Genomic DNA, 20,910 nt, shown 5'->3' with positions numbered 1-20,910 from the left:
TTGGCATACATCCATATTGTCATGATGCTAATATGAAGTAGGTCAGTGCAGGCTTTAATAGTTTCTTACTACACAGTAATTGGCAGTTGAGTATTTTGCTTTCAGTTTTAATTTTAAGATGAACTTTAGATATTTTGAAGGAGAATTTTTTTGGCTTTCACAATCAATAGTCATGTTTTGGCAACTTGAATAGGTCAGCTAAGTAAGATTGTCTTCCATGTATGTGTGAAACAGAGACCAAGAGAAGCCTTTATTCTTTGATGGATACCCTCACGCCCTCTTAAAAGCTTCTATTTAAAGGGAGAGATTGTTAATCTTCTGCTTACCATCAAGGTTTCCTGAAATCAGTAGGGGTTCCCCCCCCCTTAACTTGATGTAATATAGTGTTATATTCAGTCATCATTGAATGGCTTTAAACAATTTGGTTTTTACATTTAAGGTAAGGGACATCCAAAATTAAAGGACTAAATCTTTTAAGAAAGGCACATTTTAAAAGTTGAATTAGTAATGTATATTTTAACTTAATATGAGAACAATAGGGGAAAGAAAACTCCACTTCATATTTTTAATATAGGAGTAGATTGTATAGCCAACTGACTGAATAATAATGAGTGCTCTTTTTGGTAAGTCATGTGATTTAATTATTCTTTCATTGATAATTTATATTTACACATATTCATTACAACTTGACTGCCCTGACTCTAATGTGAGGAAAAACTTGTCCTGAAGTTCAGTTCATTTTTTGCTACTTGCTCAGAAAGAAATAGCAGGCAACAAACACCTTAATCCCTAAATATATAATTTTATATCTTTATTTTAAAAATTGTAATGGCACACTTACTAGTGTTTAATTTTCAAGTGCAGAACTCCTATTTGCAAAAATGATTTCTTTATATTGTATTTAGAACTTTGGAATAAACAACATTAGTGGATCATAAACAACATTAGTGAGTATAATTAATATATAGTCTCATAGCTCCTGCTCTACAAGACTAGGTTTATATTATTCATCAAGTGACTCTAAAATAAAGACACTAAAAAGTGAAAGCTCCTTCACCACCACCTCCTTTGAATTAGTGTATATATGCTAAATTTAAAACCATCTTTAATAGATAAGATTATAGTTCTTTAGGTATCTCATTTCACATTTTGTGAGGGAACAGTATCTTTTTATTATTTATTTTATAAATTGATAATGCTCTGAGAGATCAGTTTTGTACTCCTTTAGTATCATTACTAATGAGAATTTAAAATGACATTAAACCAAAATGTGGCATTTAAAAATTATCAAAAGGGTTTTGCATTTAGGTTGATCATAGTTTCTAAATTATTAACTTGCAGATCACAAACAAGTCTGTACTTGTCTTCCTATTCAACAAATATATACATATAGTATGTGAGGCAGGTCTTTAAGCTAGATGAGTTATTTATTATTTCAGATCATAATTTATTCTGTTTATTAAAAAACTAAAATGCTGTTTGATAAAAGTATGTCCATTGTAATTTCAAGCATTAAATTAGGCTTTGGGGGTAAAAAGGTGAAGTGTTCAAAGTTGAAATCATGGTATCTAATGAGAACAGAAACTATCTTTCATAAGAATTGGAAATACAATTTATAATTTTTAAGGTAGTTCCAGGAAATAAAGATACTGTCAACTTGATAGTGTTGTAGTATTTGTATAATATTTTTATGAATATCATCAACTTAAATCCAAGTTAACAAGCCTGCACTATTCTTGACCTTCCTTATTCCCACTCCAGACACAAGGTCCAAATCACTTAATAGTACTTTGAAGGGAGATTTATTTAGGAGATACATTTTAATACAGAAAGTGCTATGAAAATGCTATCTTTTCTAAACAATAGATTCTAATATAAAATTTTCATTTTAAAAAGAAAACTAGCAACCTAAAACAGCCATAACTAACCTCACTGCAAACTTCTTGAACTTACATTGCAATTACTTAAGAAAAGAATACCAAAACGTGTTTTTCTTTCCTCTTATCTCCAGTATCTTCATTGTTTAAAAGAGAAAAAAGAAAATTTATATTTAGTTTACATATATGTATGTGTATACTAAGTGCTTTCTTTTCCATTTTAAAGCAGTTTTACTTGAAACCCTGATAGAATAAAATTGCTATGGAAAAAATAGGATAGAAAAAATTACATTTGGTATCTGTCTATGATTAGTTATAAAAATAATCATGCTTTCATGGGTGGGAGTGATTAACATATTTGTAATTAGGCCGTAACATAAACAACAAACCTTTGTCTAGAAATTCAGAAGAAACCTTGATGTTTTATGGTAGAAAATATTCTAATACTGTATTTCCTCAACAGATGAATTCAGGGATTCTTAAATTATCAATTGTTATTTTTATTTATATAAGCCTTTATTTGTAAGTAAGACTGTATAAGCCATTTCTTAAACAGTCCTGTACGATGTATCATTGTTGTACCCACTTTTTGGAAACAGATAAATTGAATGACAGGAAAGCTAGGATTCTTCTCTTTCATTATCAGACCTTAGAAGCTGTGCCATGGCGAGTTCCTTGTCTTTATTCAGTCCTGTAAGTCATATAGACTTAAAAATCTCATACATTTTAGACTTAAAATTATAAAATGGAATTATGTATGCAGACCATTTGGATGTTTTTTAAATTTTAATTTAAACCTAGATTCAGCAGTTTTGTTTTACTTTCTTATTTATAAGTTACAATGAGCAAAGTATGATGATCCAAAAGGTTTACATGGTGATACCATATTAGATCTGATTCTTTCCCGTATACTAGAACTCAGCAGTTCCATTTTGTCCTTGGTTCTGGGTCAGGGCATTTATTAGCTGTGTCTGAGAAATAGTTATTGTTCCTTCTCCTGCAGTGGGAAACATTTATTGTAAAGCTTACAACTTCAGAGTTTATTTTAACCAGAAGTCCCTGATCCTCATTTTGTGTTAAAATTAGAGACTGACTAGTACATTAGCTGGCTTTCATATACTTTTGATTAGTTGGTTGAACATGCTGCTTGCCTTGAGTTTAGCCTGTCTTCCATACCAGGCACAGCAAGGGTGCTTTTGTTTGTCTATATTGAGGCCAGCTGTGATGGTTGCATCCCAACACTGACTGTTTGTGATTCCAGAAAGAAGGCAGTTCCTTGCTCTCCTCTGTGATTTGAAACTAATCGAATTGTCTTCCCTCTTGACCAGGAAGGCAAGTTAAGCAATTTGAAGCCCCTGTATTTTCTGGCCTAATGTTTAGCCCTTAGGTAATGGATGTGTGTATATATAAATAATTTACCAATTTGCTCTCCCCACTGGGAGGTGTCTTGAATGTTCTGTGCAAAACTGATTTGGTTCTATCTCACTATTTGTTTTTGGTATTATTAGGGGAAATGAACTTCACAGTAGTGGAAAAGATAGAGAAGTGTTTTATCTGTTAGGAAAGAATGCTTTGAGTAAAAACTTGTGTCACATTGCTTTTTATATTAGAAAAACAATGTTGCACACTAAAATTGTACAAATGAAAATAAGTAAAATGAGCATTGTCATTTGCTCAAATTTGAACTAAGCAAGAACAATGTATAAGTACTCTCCGGTACTCTGCTGTATACAAAGTGCTATGTTAGAGACTGGCATTTGCGGAATGCCATTCTCTTGTAATGTTAGCCTTGTAATATTAACCTAAGCAAAAAAGTGCAATAAAACTCTTTTTTCTTCAGTCCCGAAACCAGGGAAAGAAGTGGCAAGTGCCAAAGTGTTCATTGTGAGAAAAGTAGACCTTCGTTTCCTTGTCTGTAAAATGAAAGGTTTATACTAGATGACCTTGGAAGTTCCTTTAGCTTAACTTTCTATGACTCTGTTATTAAATTAATATTGACAGCAGTAATAAAACATACCATAACCACAGTGAAAGACTAATAGAATTAACTAATCACAGGCAATCAAAAGAACATTTTCAATGGACGAATTGTTAGGATTTGTCTGTGTTTCCTTGGGTGTTAGCCCAGGAGGACAATCTGAAGGTGTTATGCACTTCTTGTTACCTTAGTGCAAGATTTCTGTTATGTGAGATGCAGTTTGCAAATATTTATTGAGCATGTATTACATTTAAAATATTCTAAGAGCCGTGCCAGTCTATGCAGCAATTCTTGTTGGGGAGTTTAGTTGAGAGATAACCCTAGGGGGACTATTTGTGTGCTTGTTTTGTTTTGCTTCTAAAGAGGTTCTCAATACTTAAAAGCAACTCACATAGGAGATTTTTCCTATTGTAATAATGTATATTTAAAGGCAGTAGTAGAGTTTATATTGTCAGTTTGGGTATGTAAATAAGAAAGCTGTATTTTCAGAATAATTTAGTGTAGGGTTGAACCTCACAACTTTTTCTCTTCATCCATGGTAGACTTTTTAATGTGTAATTATGACAGTTTTTATACCTATTGAGGAACAAGACAATAAGATGGTTATTCCATATCTCTGACAGAACTAGGCAAGTCTTACTTACCCAGTGCCTTTTTTTCCACCAGTCTCTGTGTATTTAGTTGCTTTCTCTTCTGCTTTATTAAAGGTTCTTAGAGTTCAGGTTAAGATGAGCAGCATGGACCATAAGGAGGAGGAAGGATCTTCCTGTCCTGGGCAGGATTATAAATAAGGAACAATAAGCTCTGAGGCCTTAATGCATTTGATTGCTGACTACGAGTAATACTTAGCCAATATGAATAGAAACTTTAAAACATGATTTTTTTTTCTTGAGACTCTTAGTTTTCTCTGTTTATGGACTATAATATCTCCTCCTTATAAGAGGAAATAGAAAACAACTAGGTTTGGTTAATTATGCCTATCTTTATCAGACATCTATTATAATAGGTCCTATGTATATTATGAAAAGTTGTGTGGGAGGTGGTTTTATATTCCTCATATCTAAGAACAAACTGAAAACATATAGATATTCTTTGCTACTTGAGTCTGGTTTCTGAATTCAAAGAGTGAGAGGTCAGAGTAACAGATTCCAGTCTGTTATGCCAGACTCCATATGGTGTGAAATACCATGTCCTCCAAATAGCCTTATCTAAAAAAATAATAATAATAAAAAATAAAATTTTTTTTTTACCTGAACCCATTCACAGTCCGAGTTTAGATAGCAAGGTTTCAACTAGCATACATTCATTCCAACACAGGATTAGCAAATTGGTGTGAATTTTCATGCTAAATCTGATTAGTGATACCTACCAAGGCATGGAGATAGAAGTGAAATATTGGTATCCTGGAAGGTATTAGTCTCTAGGGCTATGGTGTTGCATTTTGTGAGGCCTCATTTTAAGATACAAACCAAGCATGGGAGCACTTAGGCTTTCTTAGTACTTGGCTGTTTTGTTTGTTTGTTTGTTTGTTTTTTATCTGTGGCTTTCCTTCTTTGATTACCTTGTACTACCAAGTAGCTACAAGATGAGAACAGGGGATTACTGCATTAAGTGACTACTGCAGTTTGCACTAACCCATTTTTTTTTCTTTTATTATCTTGTTTCTCTGCTTATCCCTGTTCTAGTCTCTACCTACTACTTTAAAAACCTTTCTTTTTTTCCTGTGGATCCAAGGGTTTAACTTCAAGGTTTAATTCATATTGCTACTGTTTTTGTGAAATTTTTCTCAGCTCTCAAAGAACAATGATCTGAGTTGTGTAAATTAACTTTTTTCAGTGATTTAGGCTGGCCTTACCAGAGATGAGCCTGTTTTACTTAATTTGTACTGAATTTAAATTCTCCTTTTTTAATATGTGAAGGTCATAGGAAGTCAGAGACTGACTCTACCTGAAACAAAACAATCACTGCATAATAAGTAATTTACAAAATGATAGTAAAATATTTTACTTATGTGGGGTAGCCAAGTACATGCCATTGTTTTTGCAGTAGGTATGAAATTTTAAAAATTCAGTTGGATAAGAGTATCATTTCAGTGGCATCTTGCTTGAAGTAAAGTGGGTGCTTCTGAGCTCCTAGGAAAATGTATTTGAACAAGATGCTTCAGTTAATTTAAGTGAATCACTTTGCTTATTTGATTGCAGTTATTAGATCTTTTAATTGCACATGTATGTAAGCAAACTGTGATCTAAAATATAATTGTCAGATTATTACAGGCATGATCCCTTTTTCTGAAGCAGGAGACATTAACAATCTGTATTTGGCCAAATTCTGTACATATACATTTCAAAGAAGTGAGAAGATCAAGAACTAATCCTGAATTTACAGAGTCAAGTGGTCAAGAAAAACTGAATTCCATATACCTTTATTTTAATATCTAGTATATACAGGCACAGGATAATGAAAAAGTAATGAACACTACTCTGCATTTAAAACATTCATTCCTTGTGTAGTAGTTGCATGCATCATCAGTAGAATTTAACAAAAGTAAGATTTTGTTGAATGCAGTGATAGTCTGGTATAGTTGATGGTATTAAAAAATAGATGAGAGGGGCACCTGGGTGGCTCAGTGGTTTAAAGCCTCTGCTTTTGGCTCAGGTCATGATCCTGGGGTCCTGGGATCGAGCCCCACATCGGGCTCTCTGCTCAGCAGTGAGTCTGCTTCCTCCTCTCTCTCTGCCTGCTTCTATGCCTGCTTGTGATCTCTGTCAAATAAATAAATAAAATCTTTAAAAAAAAATAGATGAGAGAGGGATTCAGTAGGATATAATATTCTTATTGGCAAAATTCAGGATGGTGTCTTTTTTTTTTTTTTTAAAGATTTATTTATTTATTTATTTGACAGTAGATGGAGAGGCAGGCAGAGAGAGAGAGAGAGAGAGAGAGAGAGAAGCAGGCTCCTTGCTGAGCAGAGAGCCCGATGCGGAACTCGATCCCAGGACCCCGAGATCATGACCCGAGCCGAAGGCAGCGGCTTAACCCACTGAGCCACCCAGGCGCCCCCAGGATGGTGTCTTTAACAAAAATGGCTGTTGATCCAGATGCACTTAATGGTATGCTTACTGGGAAATCTTTATTCCCACTAGCAGGAATTAAAGTCACGGTTGTTGATGACAGTAAGCCTTGCCTGTAATGAGAATAATTACGGGAAGATAATAGCTTAGGTCAAAATTTGCTTGATTGGGGAGTGGGGTTTCCACCAATCACAGTTTTCTCATCTAAATGCAAAGGTAGAAGAAAGAATATAAAGTAATAATAGGGAAGAAGAGGATAGGCATGTTGAGAACTGGAGCAGAGGACTAGGAAATGCTCTGTTAGTTTTAGAAGAAGGCTGTGTACCCTGAGTTGACTCTGAATAATGGCCACTTCATGACGAGATTTAGAATATTACTATATGTGGGGTTGCTTATATACCTCACTTAGTCTTATTCTTGCTTCTCTGTCTTAGCATCTGTATTTGTGTGTTTTCCCATTATAGGATGAAGTTTGTTTTCCCCTTTGGATTCATCCCTGTCCATATATTTAGGGAATTTGTTCTAATACATACCCTTTCTGTCAGCATCACCAAACTATTCTTTTCCACAGGTTACTTTTCCTGTGACTTTTATTTTTTTATTTTTTAAATATTTTATTTATTTATTTGACAGAGAGAAATCACGAGTAGATGGAGAGGCAGGCAGAGAGAGAGGGAAGCAGGCTCCCTGCTGAGCAGAGAGCCCGATGCGGGACTCGATCCCAGGACCCTGAGATCATGACCTGAGCTGAAGGCAGCGAGCTTAACCCACTGAGCCGCCCAGGCACCCTTCCTGTGACTTTATACATGCTAATGACTTCCTTAAAGCAGCAGCAAACAACCTTGGAGAAAAGTTTTTGCACTAAAGACTTGATCTTTCAGTGACCTAAAGAGCTCATTCATAGGCTAAGAAAAAAAGTCATTAGGTAAGTGAATGAAGAATGTAAATACTCATTTTATAATAATAATATAAACAGTTAACAATGCAAAAACCCTTATTTGATAATAAAATATAAAGCAGAGAAGTACTATTTTTTTTGTCCACTAAGAAAAGATTTAAGAAACATGGTAACCGTTGCTAGCTAATCTCACCCCTGGTTTTACTGTTTTGCTTGCTCATTTCCCTCCCCTCTGATCCTATATGTAAGGCCACTCATATATATGAGTGGAATAAGTGAACATACATTTTTAAAAGTATTAACTGGTTTTGCACTTGGGGGGTGGAGCAAATGTATGCCCCCCCCTTAGTATATTCTCAAAATTTTCCTGAATGAGCAGGCATTATTTTGAGTTTAGAAAAATCCAAACAAGTAAAATAATGCTTTGTCTACCCTGCTGCTCTTCCTTTTAGATGCCATCTGTCTATCAGCTCACCACCCCCACTCTGCTAGATCTTCTCTCTGCTCTTGTCCTTTTTGACTCTTGCAGTCTGGCTTCCTGTTCTTCTTGCCAACTCAGTGGCCTTTTTCAGTCGTTAGCTTTCATTTTGTCTTCCACTCTTCTTGTTACTGTGATTCCTTTGCAGTTTGGGAATTCTCATTCATTCCTTTTTGAGAGCTGCCTTTGTCCGCTACTTTGCCAGGCATTGGGGGTTCCATGGGCAAAGATGCAAGATCCCTGTTTTCATGGATCTTATTTCTGATGAACATTTTATTTTCCCTGCAGCTTTCCTCTACATGCGCTTTAATTTTGAATATCGAGACACTTTTCAGCCACCTTTTTTTTTCTGTGTTCACTTCTTTGCCAAAATCAGAAATAGATGGGCTGACCAGACAACTCTAATCGCATCTACTGATACACTTGCTAGAATACAGGTGGCTACCACTGCCATTTTAAACTTGGCATTTTCACAGTAATCCTTCTGTGCCATAGTCCTTGCTACCTCAGTTGGCTTTCATTTTTAGCTAATTTACTTCTTTGTGTAGTAGATAGCACCTGTTCCTTCATTCCATCAGGCTAGCAATATTGGTTTCATAATGGACTTTTCTCTCTTATCCCTGTGCCCAAAATTTTAACAAGTTGTCAAGTTTGTAGTGTCAAGTACTTACGTTTCTCCCTGTCTTCTACTCTCTCTGTTTCCTCTGCCAGGATCATAGTTTAGTGCTTTACCATCTCTGGATTATTACAGTGGCACCATAGTTGCTCTTTGTCCCTGGCCTTTCCCTTCACTGGACTATGCTGTATATTACAGCCAAAATAAGTCTTCCAAAAAATCCTTTTCCATGTAGTCTCCTTCAAATAACCTGTACTAATTTCACCTTGCCCACCATATTGTTATCTAAAGATTTCTGTCAGGTTTCAAAGGCCTGGGCAATCTAGCCCCATATAATCAGTCCCACCCGCTTTCTTTCTGTTCACCAGTATTCAACTCCTGTCAGGCAAGCACTTCAGTGTCTGCCTTAAAATTTATGGTGCTCCTTTTAGTCCTGCTTTATATCTTTTCTGGAATCTCTACTTGCCTGTATCCAAATCCTGCTTAGTCATGGTTTTTGTTTTTGTTTTTGTTTTTGTTTCAAAGATTTTATTTATTTATTTGACAGACAGAGATCACAAGTAGGCAGAGAGGTAGGCAGAGAGAGAGGAGGAAGCAGTCTCCCCGCTGAGCAGAGAGCCCAATGCAGGGCTCCATCCCAGGACCCTGAGATCATGACCTGAGCTGAAGGCAGAGGCTTAACCCACTGAGCCACCTAGGCGCCCATGCTTAGTCGTGTTTTAACCATTTTTGAAGTCATAGTTCAGATCATTGTACTATAAAACATTCTTTAGCTACTGTAGTCTAGGGCCTTTTCTTGACCTCAAACTGTATAGTGATGTCTTACAATTAAGCACTTAATCACTTAAATTTTTGTCCTATGCTGTTCTAATAAACAGCAAGTTCTTTTAAGCTAGGGTCAACACCTTTTGCATTTTTGTTAATCATCTAGCAGTAAGTACTAGTAAATACTATTTTTGTCTACTGCATTCTTAGAAACACTTGATTTTTTTCTACATATTAATGTTTCTGTATTTGATACATTTGATGTGGTAATTTTCTCCCCAAATAAGTTATTAAATTCATGCTGTTTTTTACAGAATGGAGGACTGACAGTGGCTGATTTTTTTAAAAAATTGCATTGGTGAAACTGAAGTAATCATTTATTTAGAGTTTCAGTACTACTAATCAATTTTTTTTACCATAAATATATTATTAAAAAATAATTTACCTCCCAAGTGAGAGCCACTGTGTCCTTCATTTTAAAAATACTGAGCAAATGACTGATACATAGTTTAGTAACCTTTTATGAATGAGTATACAGTAGTATTTAGTCAGGGTTTGTGGGCTAAATCTGCATTCCAACCTAGTTCTCAAGAGATAAAGTTGGAATTTTGAAGAACCCCTTAACATTGACCTGGAGATAGCTACTTTAAAGTTTGGTTCTGGTGGAGGGTTTGACCTACTTATTTTAGGAGGCAAAACCCAAGGCAAAGATAACTTGTTGAGTCATGGCCAAAGCCTGAAGACGGCAAAGGAAACCTGTGAGTTAGGGTAGATAACTAACTGAGGGAGGTGGATTGATTGGGGAAGTAAAAAGGGAATGAGTAAAATAGGAAAGCAGTTCTGAAGGCCCAGAGTGTTTCAGATTCATAAAATAGGTAACAGTCTGTTGGATCTTTCTACATAGAGACTTGTTTCTTTGTTTAGCCTGATGTTCTTTCTTTCAGAGGATTCAACTAGTTCTTAAAAGACCCTTTCAGCTTTAAAATTGTATTTATATGATGCTGTTTGGTTTTTTAGAATGTTGTTCTCTGTGTTAGCATCATACTAGTATCACCTTGGAACTTGTTAGAAATGTAAATTTTGAGGCTCCTCAGATTTACTGCAGTAGAAACTCTGGGGGCGGATCCAGCAGTCTTTGTTTTACTAGCCCTTCAGGTGATTCTAACACAGAAGTTTGAGAATCCCTTGCTTAGAGAGTGTATGTTCTACTAAGGAATAGTAAGCCATAGTCTTCTGTGGCAGAATTTTAGTATTCTCAACCCTTGAGTACCCCAGGTAGAGTTAATAACTCCTTTATTTTAATCTTTTAGTATTTGGATGTAATTGTTAATACCATTATTTACACTGTGCTGCAAAAGATTTTCACTAAACTGGATTCTTTAATCTCAGAAATTGTATATTAAAATCAGGAATTGTATATTCAATCTCAGGAATTGAGATTCTGTTTAATCTCAGTAATTGTAAATTGTGGATTAAATCTAAAAGGTCACTAAACCCTCAACTTAAATACAACCTTTTTATTATTTGCAACCTGAGTTTCTGAGTACATCAGGTCATATGTACTCAGCTGTCTGAGTATATCAGGTCAAACTTGTGGTCGAGGCAGGCCCAGGCCTCGGCGATGGCTGTGGTGTTGCTCAGCATGCAGATGGCCCCTGCACATTGGCCAGGTGACACCCCCCGCCCCCCGGGCACCACTGTGGGGGGGCTGGTATTTAAAGCCAACCTTGAAACCTGTAGGACACCAGTCTGCAAACTGGATGGTGCACTTAGTCTTGATAGTTGCAGTAGTGGCAATGGTGGCATTTACGTCCTTGGGCACTACTTCCCCATGGTACAGCATGTAGCAGGCCATGTATTTGCCATGGCGAAAGTCACACTTGACCATCTGGTTGGAGGCCTCGAAGCAGGTGTTGGTGATCTCTGCCACCAACAGCCACTCTTGGTAGGCCTTCTTGGCCAAAATGTTGGGGCCTGATGAATTGATAGATGAATTGATAAATAAAAATTAAATAGTGCATATTCATCATTGCACTCAGCCTTAGTCAACAATTAAAAGACAAACAGACACACACGCACACAAAATATCAGAGATCACTTGTGCCAGAAAGTATGGGATATATAACCCAGGGCCAGCAAGCTTCTACTTTGAAGGGCCCGATGGTAAATACTTCAGGCTTTGTAGGACATAGGCTCTCTGTTGCAACTACTCTACTCTGCCATTGTTATCAAGAAAGTAGCCAAGACAACGTGTGTGTGTGTGTGTGTGTGTGTGTGTGTGTGCGTGCACGTGAGTGTGTGAACAAATGAATGAATGGCTGGATTTTTCCATTACTGGCAGGATTTGGCCTTTGTGCAGTAGTTTGTGGACCTCTGTATTCCAAACTACTTAAAGAATAAAGTAATGGTTTTCAATAAAGTAATGGTTTTCAATGGCTGTCAATAAAAGGGAGTTAAAGAAAACTTTCAATAAAAGGGAGTTAAAGTTTTCTTTAACTCCCTTTTATTGACAAACAGTGGATGGCAGTCCCCGGCTTGATATTAATTGTCTTATAATTCTCCCTTAGGTAACCCCAGGATTATGTGTAAAGCAAATTAGAATGCAAAAAGAGTTGTATTCCAGGGATAGACTTACCTTAGCTCCTATGATAATAATAAAGTATATTGACTTATCATTTCTGGTGTGACACATAGAGAGCTTGGAAGTCCCCATTTCTGTCATCCCAACATGAAGAAAGGTGAACAAACTGAAAATCAACAGTTCTTAGATGCATCAGAGAATTGAGGTCTCAAGGCAAACTGCTGCCTGCAAAACCTGGGATAGGCAGATAACAGAGAATCAAAGCTTATAGGTGGCAGAAGTCTAGGAGTAGAAGCCCTGCAACTGAAGTCAGTGTAGGTAGGAACACTTTAAGCTTAATTAATGAATTAACTGCTGGAGGCTCTGGGTGGGCTAGCTTGAGAGTTGAAAACCAGGAAGGCTGAGTCTTGGGGTGTGGGGCACTCACTTTTCTGAGCCTTACTTCAGGAGCCCTACCAGGTTCTCCCTGTGAGGATCAGAGAAAAATCTTTAACTGCCTCCATAGTGAGGGAGGATTTCAGGGGGTGGGGAATTTGCAGGTGGGGCCAAGGAGGGAGGAGGAGAAGAGTAATCATTTTGAAATATAACCAGAGCTCTCTGTTCTCTTTAACAAAGCCTGTTTCAAGGAAAAGTATTTTACCAGAGTAGTATCTGGAAAGTATCTAACCAGCATGGGCTCTGCCAATGCCTACTTGACCTGGGGGAAGGGAAATACCCAACATAGACTCTCTAAAGGACTGAGACTAACCATAAGACAGTACAATGCTTCTCTCCAACTTTACCACCGTGTCAGTAGGGCTTCTAAAACAACTGTAAGCCTCACACCTTATTTAAAGAGTCTCTAGGGATTCCGAAGGTGAACATAGGAGACAAAAACCGAGGACATTAGAAAAAATTTTAGCCTTAGACCCCACAGCTACAGCAAACAATAAACACAGCCTAACTCCTAGTCGATAAACATAAAACTCACACTAAAGTGCTGTCTACCTAATTCCTTTTATCCAATATTATATCTGGCTTTCAACAAAAGATTACAAGTCATGCTTACAGACAAAAAACCCGCCACAATCTGAAGAGGTAAATGAAGTGTAAGAACTATGTGACAAAATCTATGTGACATAGATTTTGGAATTAACATCCTGTGGATTTAAAATTATGATTAATATGCTAAAGGCTCTAATGGAAAAAGTAGACATAATCTAAGAATGGATGGGTAATGTAAGCAGAGACATGGAATCTCTAAGAAATAATACATAGGAAATGCTAGAAATCAAAAACACTATAACAAATGAAGAATGCCTTTGTTGGGCCCATTAATAGAACTGGCCGTGACTGAAGAATTGGTGGGCATGAAGATATAGCAATAGAAACTTCCACAACTAAAATGCAAAGAAAAAAAAATGAAAAAGTTGGAACATAGTATCCAAGAACTGTGTAACAGTTAGAAAAGTTGTAACATATGCATAACTGGGATGTCAGAAGGCAAAGAGAGAAAAGAACCAGAAGTATTTGAAGTTTAGTAGGTGGGAATTTTCCAAAATTAAAGACCCCAAACTACGATCCAGGAAGCTCAGAGATACCAAGCAGAATAAATAAAAACAAAAAGATCTGCCCCTATGTATACTGTGTCCAATCTGCTAAAAATTAAAGACAAAGTTAAAATCTTGAAAGAAGCTGCTTGAGGAACAAGGTTAAGAATTGTATCAGCTTTCTCTTCAGAAACCAAGCAAGGAAGGAGAGAGAAAAGTATTTAGAGTTGAAAGAAGAAAATCACCAACCTAGAATTCTGTATCTAGCGAAATTATCCTTTAGAAGTGAAGGAGGAATAAAAACTTGTCAAACAGACAAAACTTGATGGAATGTGTAACTAGTAGACCTGCTTTGCAAGAGACGTTGAAAGTTCTTGAAAGAGAGGGAAAATAATGTAGGTCAGAAAGTTAAATCTACATGAAGGAGTGAAAAGGAATAAATGAAGATGAATCCTTTTCTTTTTCTTATATTTAATTGATCTAACAGATAATAGGTTGTTAAAAATAATGTATTTGGGATTATAGCTTATAGGTCAGTGAAATTAATGACAGTGAAGTTATAAGGGACAGAAAGGAAGAGTTGGGAATACTCTTAAATTAAAAGTACTTACAGTGGGGCACCTGGGTGCCTCAGTGGGTTAAGCCACTGCCTTCGGCTCAGGTCATGATCTCAGGATCCTGGGATCGAGTCCCATGTCGGGTTCTCTGCTCAGCGGAGAGCCTGCTTCTCTCTCTCTCTCTCTCTGCCTGCCTCTCCACCTACTTGTGATCTCTCTCTGTCAAATAAATAAATAAAAATCTTAAAAAAAAAAAATTAAAAAAAAAAAGTACTTACAGTAACTGAAGTGGTATATTGTTGTTCTGAAAGTGGACTTGGATTAGTCATAAAAGTATATTGCAGGGGCGCCTGGGTGGCTCAGTGGGTTAAGCCGCTGCCTTCGGCTCAGGTCATGATCTCAGAGTCCTGGGATCGAGTCCCGCATCGGGCTCTCTGCTCAGCAGAGAGCCTGCTTCCCTCTCTCTCTCTCTCTGCCTGCCTCTCCATCTACTTGTGATTTCTCTCTGTCAAATAAACAAATAAAATCTTTAAAAAAAAAAAAAAAAAGTATATTGCAAACTGTATGGTAACCACTAAAAAGATTTTAAAAGGAAGTGTAATTGGTATGCTAAAAGTGTAGAGATAATAGAATCATAAAAGATGTTCAAATAAAACCAGAGAAGGCAGAAATAGAGAAGACAAAAAAAATAGAAAACAAAGAAAAAGGGCAATGTATAGTAAATAGTTAAAATAGGGTACATATTAATCCAGCTATACCAATAACCAGTTCAGGTGTGCATGTTCAAAAAACACCAGTTGAAAGAGACTGTTAGAGTAGATTGGAAAACCAAAACAACTGTTTCTGCTTTACCCAGGGAGAGATCCACACAATGTTATTCAGGGTTTCCCCTCATAACTTCAAGGGAAACTTTGAACATGTCCAGAACCTTTAGTAGCCTGCAAATGAGGGAGGAAGATGTCCTCAAATTCCTTGCAGCACTTGTCATTCCTTGTCACCACTTAGGTGACACCAGCCTGGACTTCCAAATGGAACAGAACATCTACAGAAGGAAAAATGATGGCATCCACATTATAAATCTGAAAAGAACCTGAAAGAAGCTTCTGCAGGCCTTTCATGCCATTGTTGCCATTGAAAACCCAGCTGATGTCAGTGTCCTGTCATCTGGGAATATTGGCCAATTAGCTGTGCTGAAGTTTTGCTGCTGCCATTGGAGCCACTTGTGTTGCTGTCCCCTCCTAGAACCTTCACTAACCAGATCCAGGCAACCTTATGTGAGCTGAGACTTATGGTGGTTACTGATCCCAGGGCTGACCACCGGCCTCCCACTGAGGTGTCCTGTGTTAACTTGCCTACCATTGCTCTGTGCATACACTCCTCTGTGCCAATGGACATTGCCATCCCTTGCACAACAGCAAGGGAGCTCACTCGGACTAATGTGGTGGCTGCTGCCCCAGAAGTTTGGCACATGGGTGGCACCATTGCCCATGAGGGCTCCTAGAAGGTTGCGCCCGATCTCTACTTCTACAGAGATCCTGAAGAGATTGAAGAGGAAGAGCAGGCCACTGCTGCAAAGGCTGTAACCAAGAGGAATTTCGGGGTGATTGGATGGCTCCAGGTCCTGAGTTCACAGTGACTCAACCTGGAGTCACAGACTGGTTGTGGAGGCATGCAGAGGCCCCCTTTCTGCCCCCCTACCCAAGACTGGAACACTTAGCTACCACTGAAAACAGGGCTGTAACTTCTGCTTCTCAGGCCACTGAATGTATAGGAACAACCACTGAGTGGCCTTAAGCTCCTCTTCTACAGAGAGAATGAAAATGGACTTAAGGTTGATGGAAAATAATGGGTTTATAAAAGTTGGGGGGAGACAAAGCAAGACAACTATATGTTGTCTACAGGTATACCCTTCACACTTTGGTGCTTTATAATTTAGTAACCAGTTCTGTGTAACATTCTTCACCAGTATGTTGTAACACTGAATTTGAGAACTTAAAAGTTGCAAGTAAATGATGAGATAAATTATAAAGAGCTCAGGAAAATGGCATTTTTGTGGGGTTTAAAAATTTTTTTTTTTTAAAATTCTGGCTAGTTAATATTAGTTTCAGGTGTAAAGTACAGTAATTGAACAGTTTCATACATCACCCAATGCTCATCACAAGTGTAGTCCTTAATCCCCATCACCTATTTTACCTAGCCCCCTACCCACCTCCTCTCTGATAACCATCAGTCTGTTGTCAGTAGTTAGTCTTTCTCTTGGCTTGTGTCTCTTTTTTTCCCTTTGCTTCTTTGTTTTGTTTTCTTAAATTACACATACAGATGGAATCATGTGCTATTTGTTTCTAACTGACTTATGTTACTTAGCGTAATACTCTCTAGCTCCATCCACGTCATTGCAAATGGCAAGGTTTCATTCTTTTTTATGGCTGAATAATAATAATCCATTATATATACACCACATATTCTTTACCTGTTCATCAATTGATGGACACATGGTCTGCTTCCATAGCTAGGCTATTGTAGATAACACTGCTGTAAGCGTAGGGAGTACATGTATGCCTTTGAATGAGTGCTTTTGTATCCTTTGGGTAAATACCCATTAGTGCAATTGCTGGATTGGAGGGTAGTTTTATTTTTAACTTTTTGAGGAACCTCCACCATGGTTGCACCAGTTTGCATTCCACCAACAGGGTATGTGTTTTTCTCCACACCCTCGAAAATGGCCATGTTTTGTGTATAAACTGTTTAATTTTCTCTGTTTAGAAATATCTTTACAAGAAATTATTGAGCATTGTTATGTACATTTTTTAAGCAGTATTAATGAGTTAATTTATATACCATTACATTTGCTTGCTTTAAACATATAGTTCAGTGGTTTTTAGTATATTTTGGAAGTTGTGTAGTCATTATTATGATCTAATTTTAAGTCTATTTGATTTTTTTTTTAAAGCAGTTGAAAAGTGAATTATATTGGCTGGATTGATTCGAATTGGAAAGGTTATTTATCGACTCATAATTCTGAAGTTTCAAAGGCAGCAGGAGCCGTTACAGTGTAGTGTTTTTGTTTTACATGTTATTGAGACTTAACAAGAGAATGCGGATTTGTAGAAATTCAAAAGATGAAGTTGTAATTACTCAATTCTTTTTCTCTTTGGTTTTTCCTTGCCTTTATCCTTTGTGGGGCAGTCTTTGATTTAGATATGTTTAAACGTTTTCTTCTATTTAGATGCTTACTGCTAAAAAAAAAAAATGAATTGTCTCAATATTGCCTTAAGCTTCATCATAACTGGTCAAATACTTAAGTCTTACTATGGCACACATTATTTTCTGACATTTCAGTTTTATGTGTTTGTAATTATAGAACCTAACATGTCAGCTATTACTTTCTTCTGTAACATATTTTGAACCAGTGAAATACTTGTACTTTCCTAAATTGATTTTCTGTAAGATGGTTAGGAAATTTCTCTGCTAAACATAAAACTTAGAGTAACTTTTATTTTTAAAAAAACTTACATATTTAATAGTTTTAAAGTGAAAAAATAATCAGAATCACAAAGAGACAGCCCACTACAATCATTAAAAATGCATTCTGAAATTAGTTGTCTGGGTTTGCTACCCAGGTCAACATAACTTTTAGAAGTTGGTTCCATTATCAGTAAAATGGAAATAGTAATAGTGCTTACCTTGTAACGTAAGTGGTGAAGATTAAAAGAGATAACTCATATAAAACACTTAGTGTAGAATCTGGCACATGGTGAGAACTTGATAAATGTTGGCTGTTACTTTTTAACCACAATAAATTCAAAGAACTTTTTCTCTTTAACACACCATCTGTTACTATGATTACTTCTTTGTTCTTATATTACTGTACTGTGCAGAGGAGACCATGACATTTGAGAAAGAGTTATCCAGGCAGAGAGGGAACAGCAGATGCAAAGGTGAAAAGGCTGCCGCAAGGAGGCCCTGGAGTGGTCAGAGTGTGGGGCGTGCACGGGAGTGCAGCAGTGAAGTCAGAAGTAGAGGAGAGGTGGATTTGTGTCGGGCCTTGCAGGTCTAGTGAGCACTAAAATTTAGGTTCTTTTTCAGGGTGAGGTGGGAGCTCTTGGAAGGCTTTGAGCAGAGGAGTAACATGACCTAACTGGTGTTTTAAAAGGCTCACCAGGTTGCTGTGTGGAGAAGAAACTAGAGGGGCAAGGGCTAAAAACAGTGAGACTAGGCTATGCTGGGTCACTGACAATTTACACTGGGGTGTGTGTGTGTGTGTGTGTGTGTGTGTGTGTTTGCATGTAAAAGATGAGGTATTACTTTTATATCAGTAAGTGGTGGACTCAGGGTGTTGCAGTTAGCTATGAATGATTTCATTTTTTTATACTTTTCTTTGTTTTCTAAAAGATTTTAAAGAGTACTTTTTGTAATAAACATAACTTACCATTTTAAGTAGATCTGTGATAATAAAAGATTATGTAACATATTAGGCTCTTTGATTAGAGGGACATACTTAACATATTAAGTACGATATCATAGGTGCTGTTACTAAAATTTGAAAGATTTGCTGTCAGAGAGATGAAATGTTCAGAATACATCTATTGGAATGTAATGAAGCACCAGGAATTTTGAATAAATGACCTAAGAGTCTCCTGAATCTTTACCATAGTTAGGTAAACTTAATCAGTCTCCCCCTAGGTTCTAATTCTTGTTACTGTACGTCACAATCTTAATAATTGTATAAATTTTTATAGTCTCCTTTGTTGAAATATCAGCACCATAAAGACAGGAATTGTATGCCTCTCACTTAGAGATTCCCTAGTGCAGAATGAACGTATGCATGAATGCATGAGCTAACTCTGTAACTACCAAACTTCCTTCAGATGTCAGTTGCAGGTCTGGTGCAGTTTTTCCTGCTGTTCTTCCTCCCATGAAACACTGTTTACTCCTTTGTGTAGTGTTTAAGTTATAAGTTACTAAGTATAGTAGAAGTTATAAATAAAAATAGCAAACTTTAGTATTTTTTAAAAGATTTTTATTTATTTAATTGACAGAGAGAGAGCACAAGCAGGGGGAATGGCAGCAGAGGAAGAGGAAGAAGCAGGCTCCCCGTTGATCAAGAAGCCCAAATCAGGGCTTGTTCCCAGGACCGGGGTATCAGGACCTGAGCCAAAGGCAAATGCTCAACTGACTAAGCCACCCAGGCGCCCCCAGACTTACTTATTTTTACCAGTAAAAAATCTTTTCTCGGTACACCATTTTCAACAGTACAAAAAGATAGCTTTATTGTAAATTTTTGTTTATAGATGACCTTTTTGAATGTGTAATTTATTAAACTAGACAACATTACCAAAGAGAAATACCAGAATTTAAATTAGTATGTATAACCTCAGATTGTTGGATTCTTTTTAGCTTGACGTATGCAGCATTTTTCCGAAACTCCCCAAAATCCTTTTCTCCCAATGTGGTGGGTTTCACTGGTATATGTGGTATTGGTATATGTACTAATATATGTTTATTTAAAAGAAATGTTCAGTGTGCTTACTAGAGATTTCTTAAAATTCTTTATCATTTTTCACTGGTGACATGGGGGAGGAGAAAAAATAGCTTTGTGATGTCACTACCATACTTCTTTATTTTTAACCTCTGAAAATTATGACATATCACATCAGTATAGTCTGACTTCTTCTTCCTTTTTTTTTTTTTTTTAAAGACTTTATTTACTTATTTGACAGAGATTATAAGTAGACAGGCAGGCAGAGAGAGAGAGGAGAAAGCAGGGCTCTATCCCAGGACCCTGGGATCATGACCTGAGCCGAAGGCAGGGGGTTTAACGCACTGAGCCACCCAGGTGCCCCAGTATAGCCTGACTTCTTGTTGAAAATAAAGTAAGAGGAAAGGCTGGCATATTGACAACCTATGTACTTAGCTGTGATCGTTAAGGCTTAATTTTGGGTGATGTGATTTCTTTCTTGAAGGCTACTTCCAGAGAATGCACTATTAACTAAATACTTTTTTTTAAAGATTTTATTTATTTGAGAGAGAGAGAGCGCGCGAGCATAAGCAGGGGGAGCTGCAGAGGGAGAAGGAGAATCAGGCTCCCTGCTGAGCAGGGACTCCCCCCACTCACACACCAAACTTTGGACTTGACCCCAGGACCTTGGGATCATGACCTGAGCCAGAGACAGACACTTAACTGACTAAGCCACCTAGGCACCCCTAAATACTTTTATTTTATGTCCATCTCAGTTCTTTAGAAAATCTTTCTGATCACTTTTGTTTTCTTCAAGAGTTTTATTCACTATTTCTCACTCCTAGGGGATTTTTGAAGGTTTTAAAAAACAAAATCCAGAGAATTCCAGAAAGTTTTTCCTACATAAAAATGGATATGAAGAATCTCAGGACTGGGGCACCTGGGTGGCTTAGTGGGTTAAAGCCTCTGCCTTCGGCTCGGGTCGTGATCTCAGGGTCCTGGTATCTAGTCCTACATTGGGTTCCCTGCTGAGCGGGGAGCTTGCTTCCTCCTCTCTCTCTGCCTGCCTCTCTGCCTACTTGTGATCTCTGTCAAATAAATA

The 20,910-nt window shown here is 37.1% G+C and overlaps 1 protein-coding gene and 1 pseudogene across 3 annotated transcripts in view; both read left to right on the top strand.

Moving 5' to 3' along the window:
* The window catches only part of RFX7 (regulatory factor X7), a 140,202-nt gene that overhangs the window by 1,836 nt on the left and 117,456 nt on the right, over positions 1-20,910 (top strand). The window lies entirely within an intron of this gene.
* Positions 14,901-19,379, top strand: LOC106004350 (annotated as a pseudogene).

This window comes from Mustela putorius, unplaced genomic scaffold (genome assembly GCF_011764305.1).
Source record: "Mustela putorius furo isolate JIRA1106 unplaced genomic scaffold, ASM1176430v1.1 tig00003896_pilon_pilon_pilon, whole genome shotgun sequence".
NCBI lineage: Eukaryota > Metazoa > Chordata > Mammalia > Carnivora > Mustelidae > Mustela > Mustela putorius.
The sequence above is the reverse complement of the archived record's forward strand: the minus strand, read 5'-3'. Positions and strand labels throughout refer to the sequence as shown.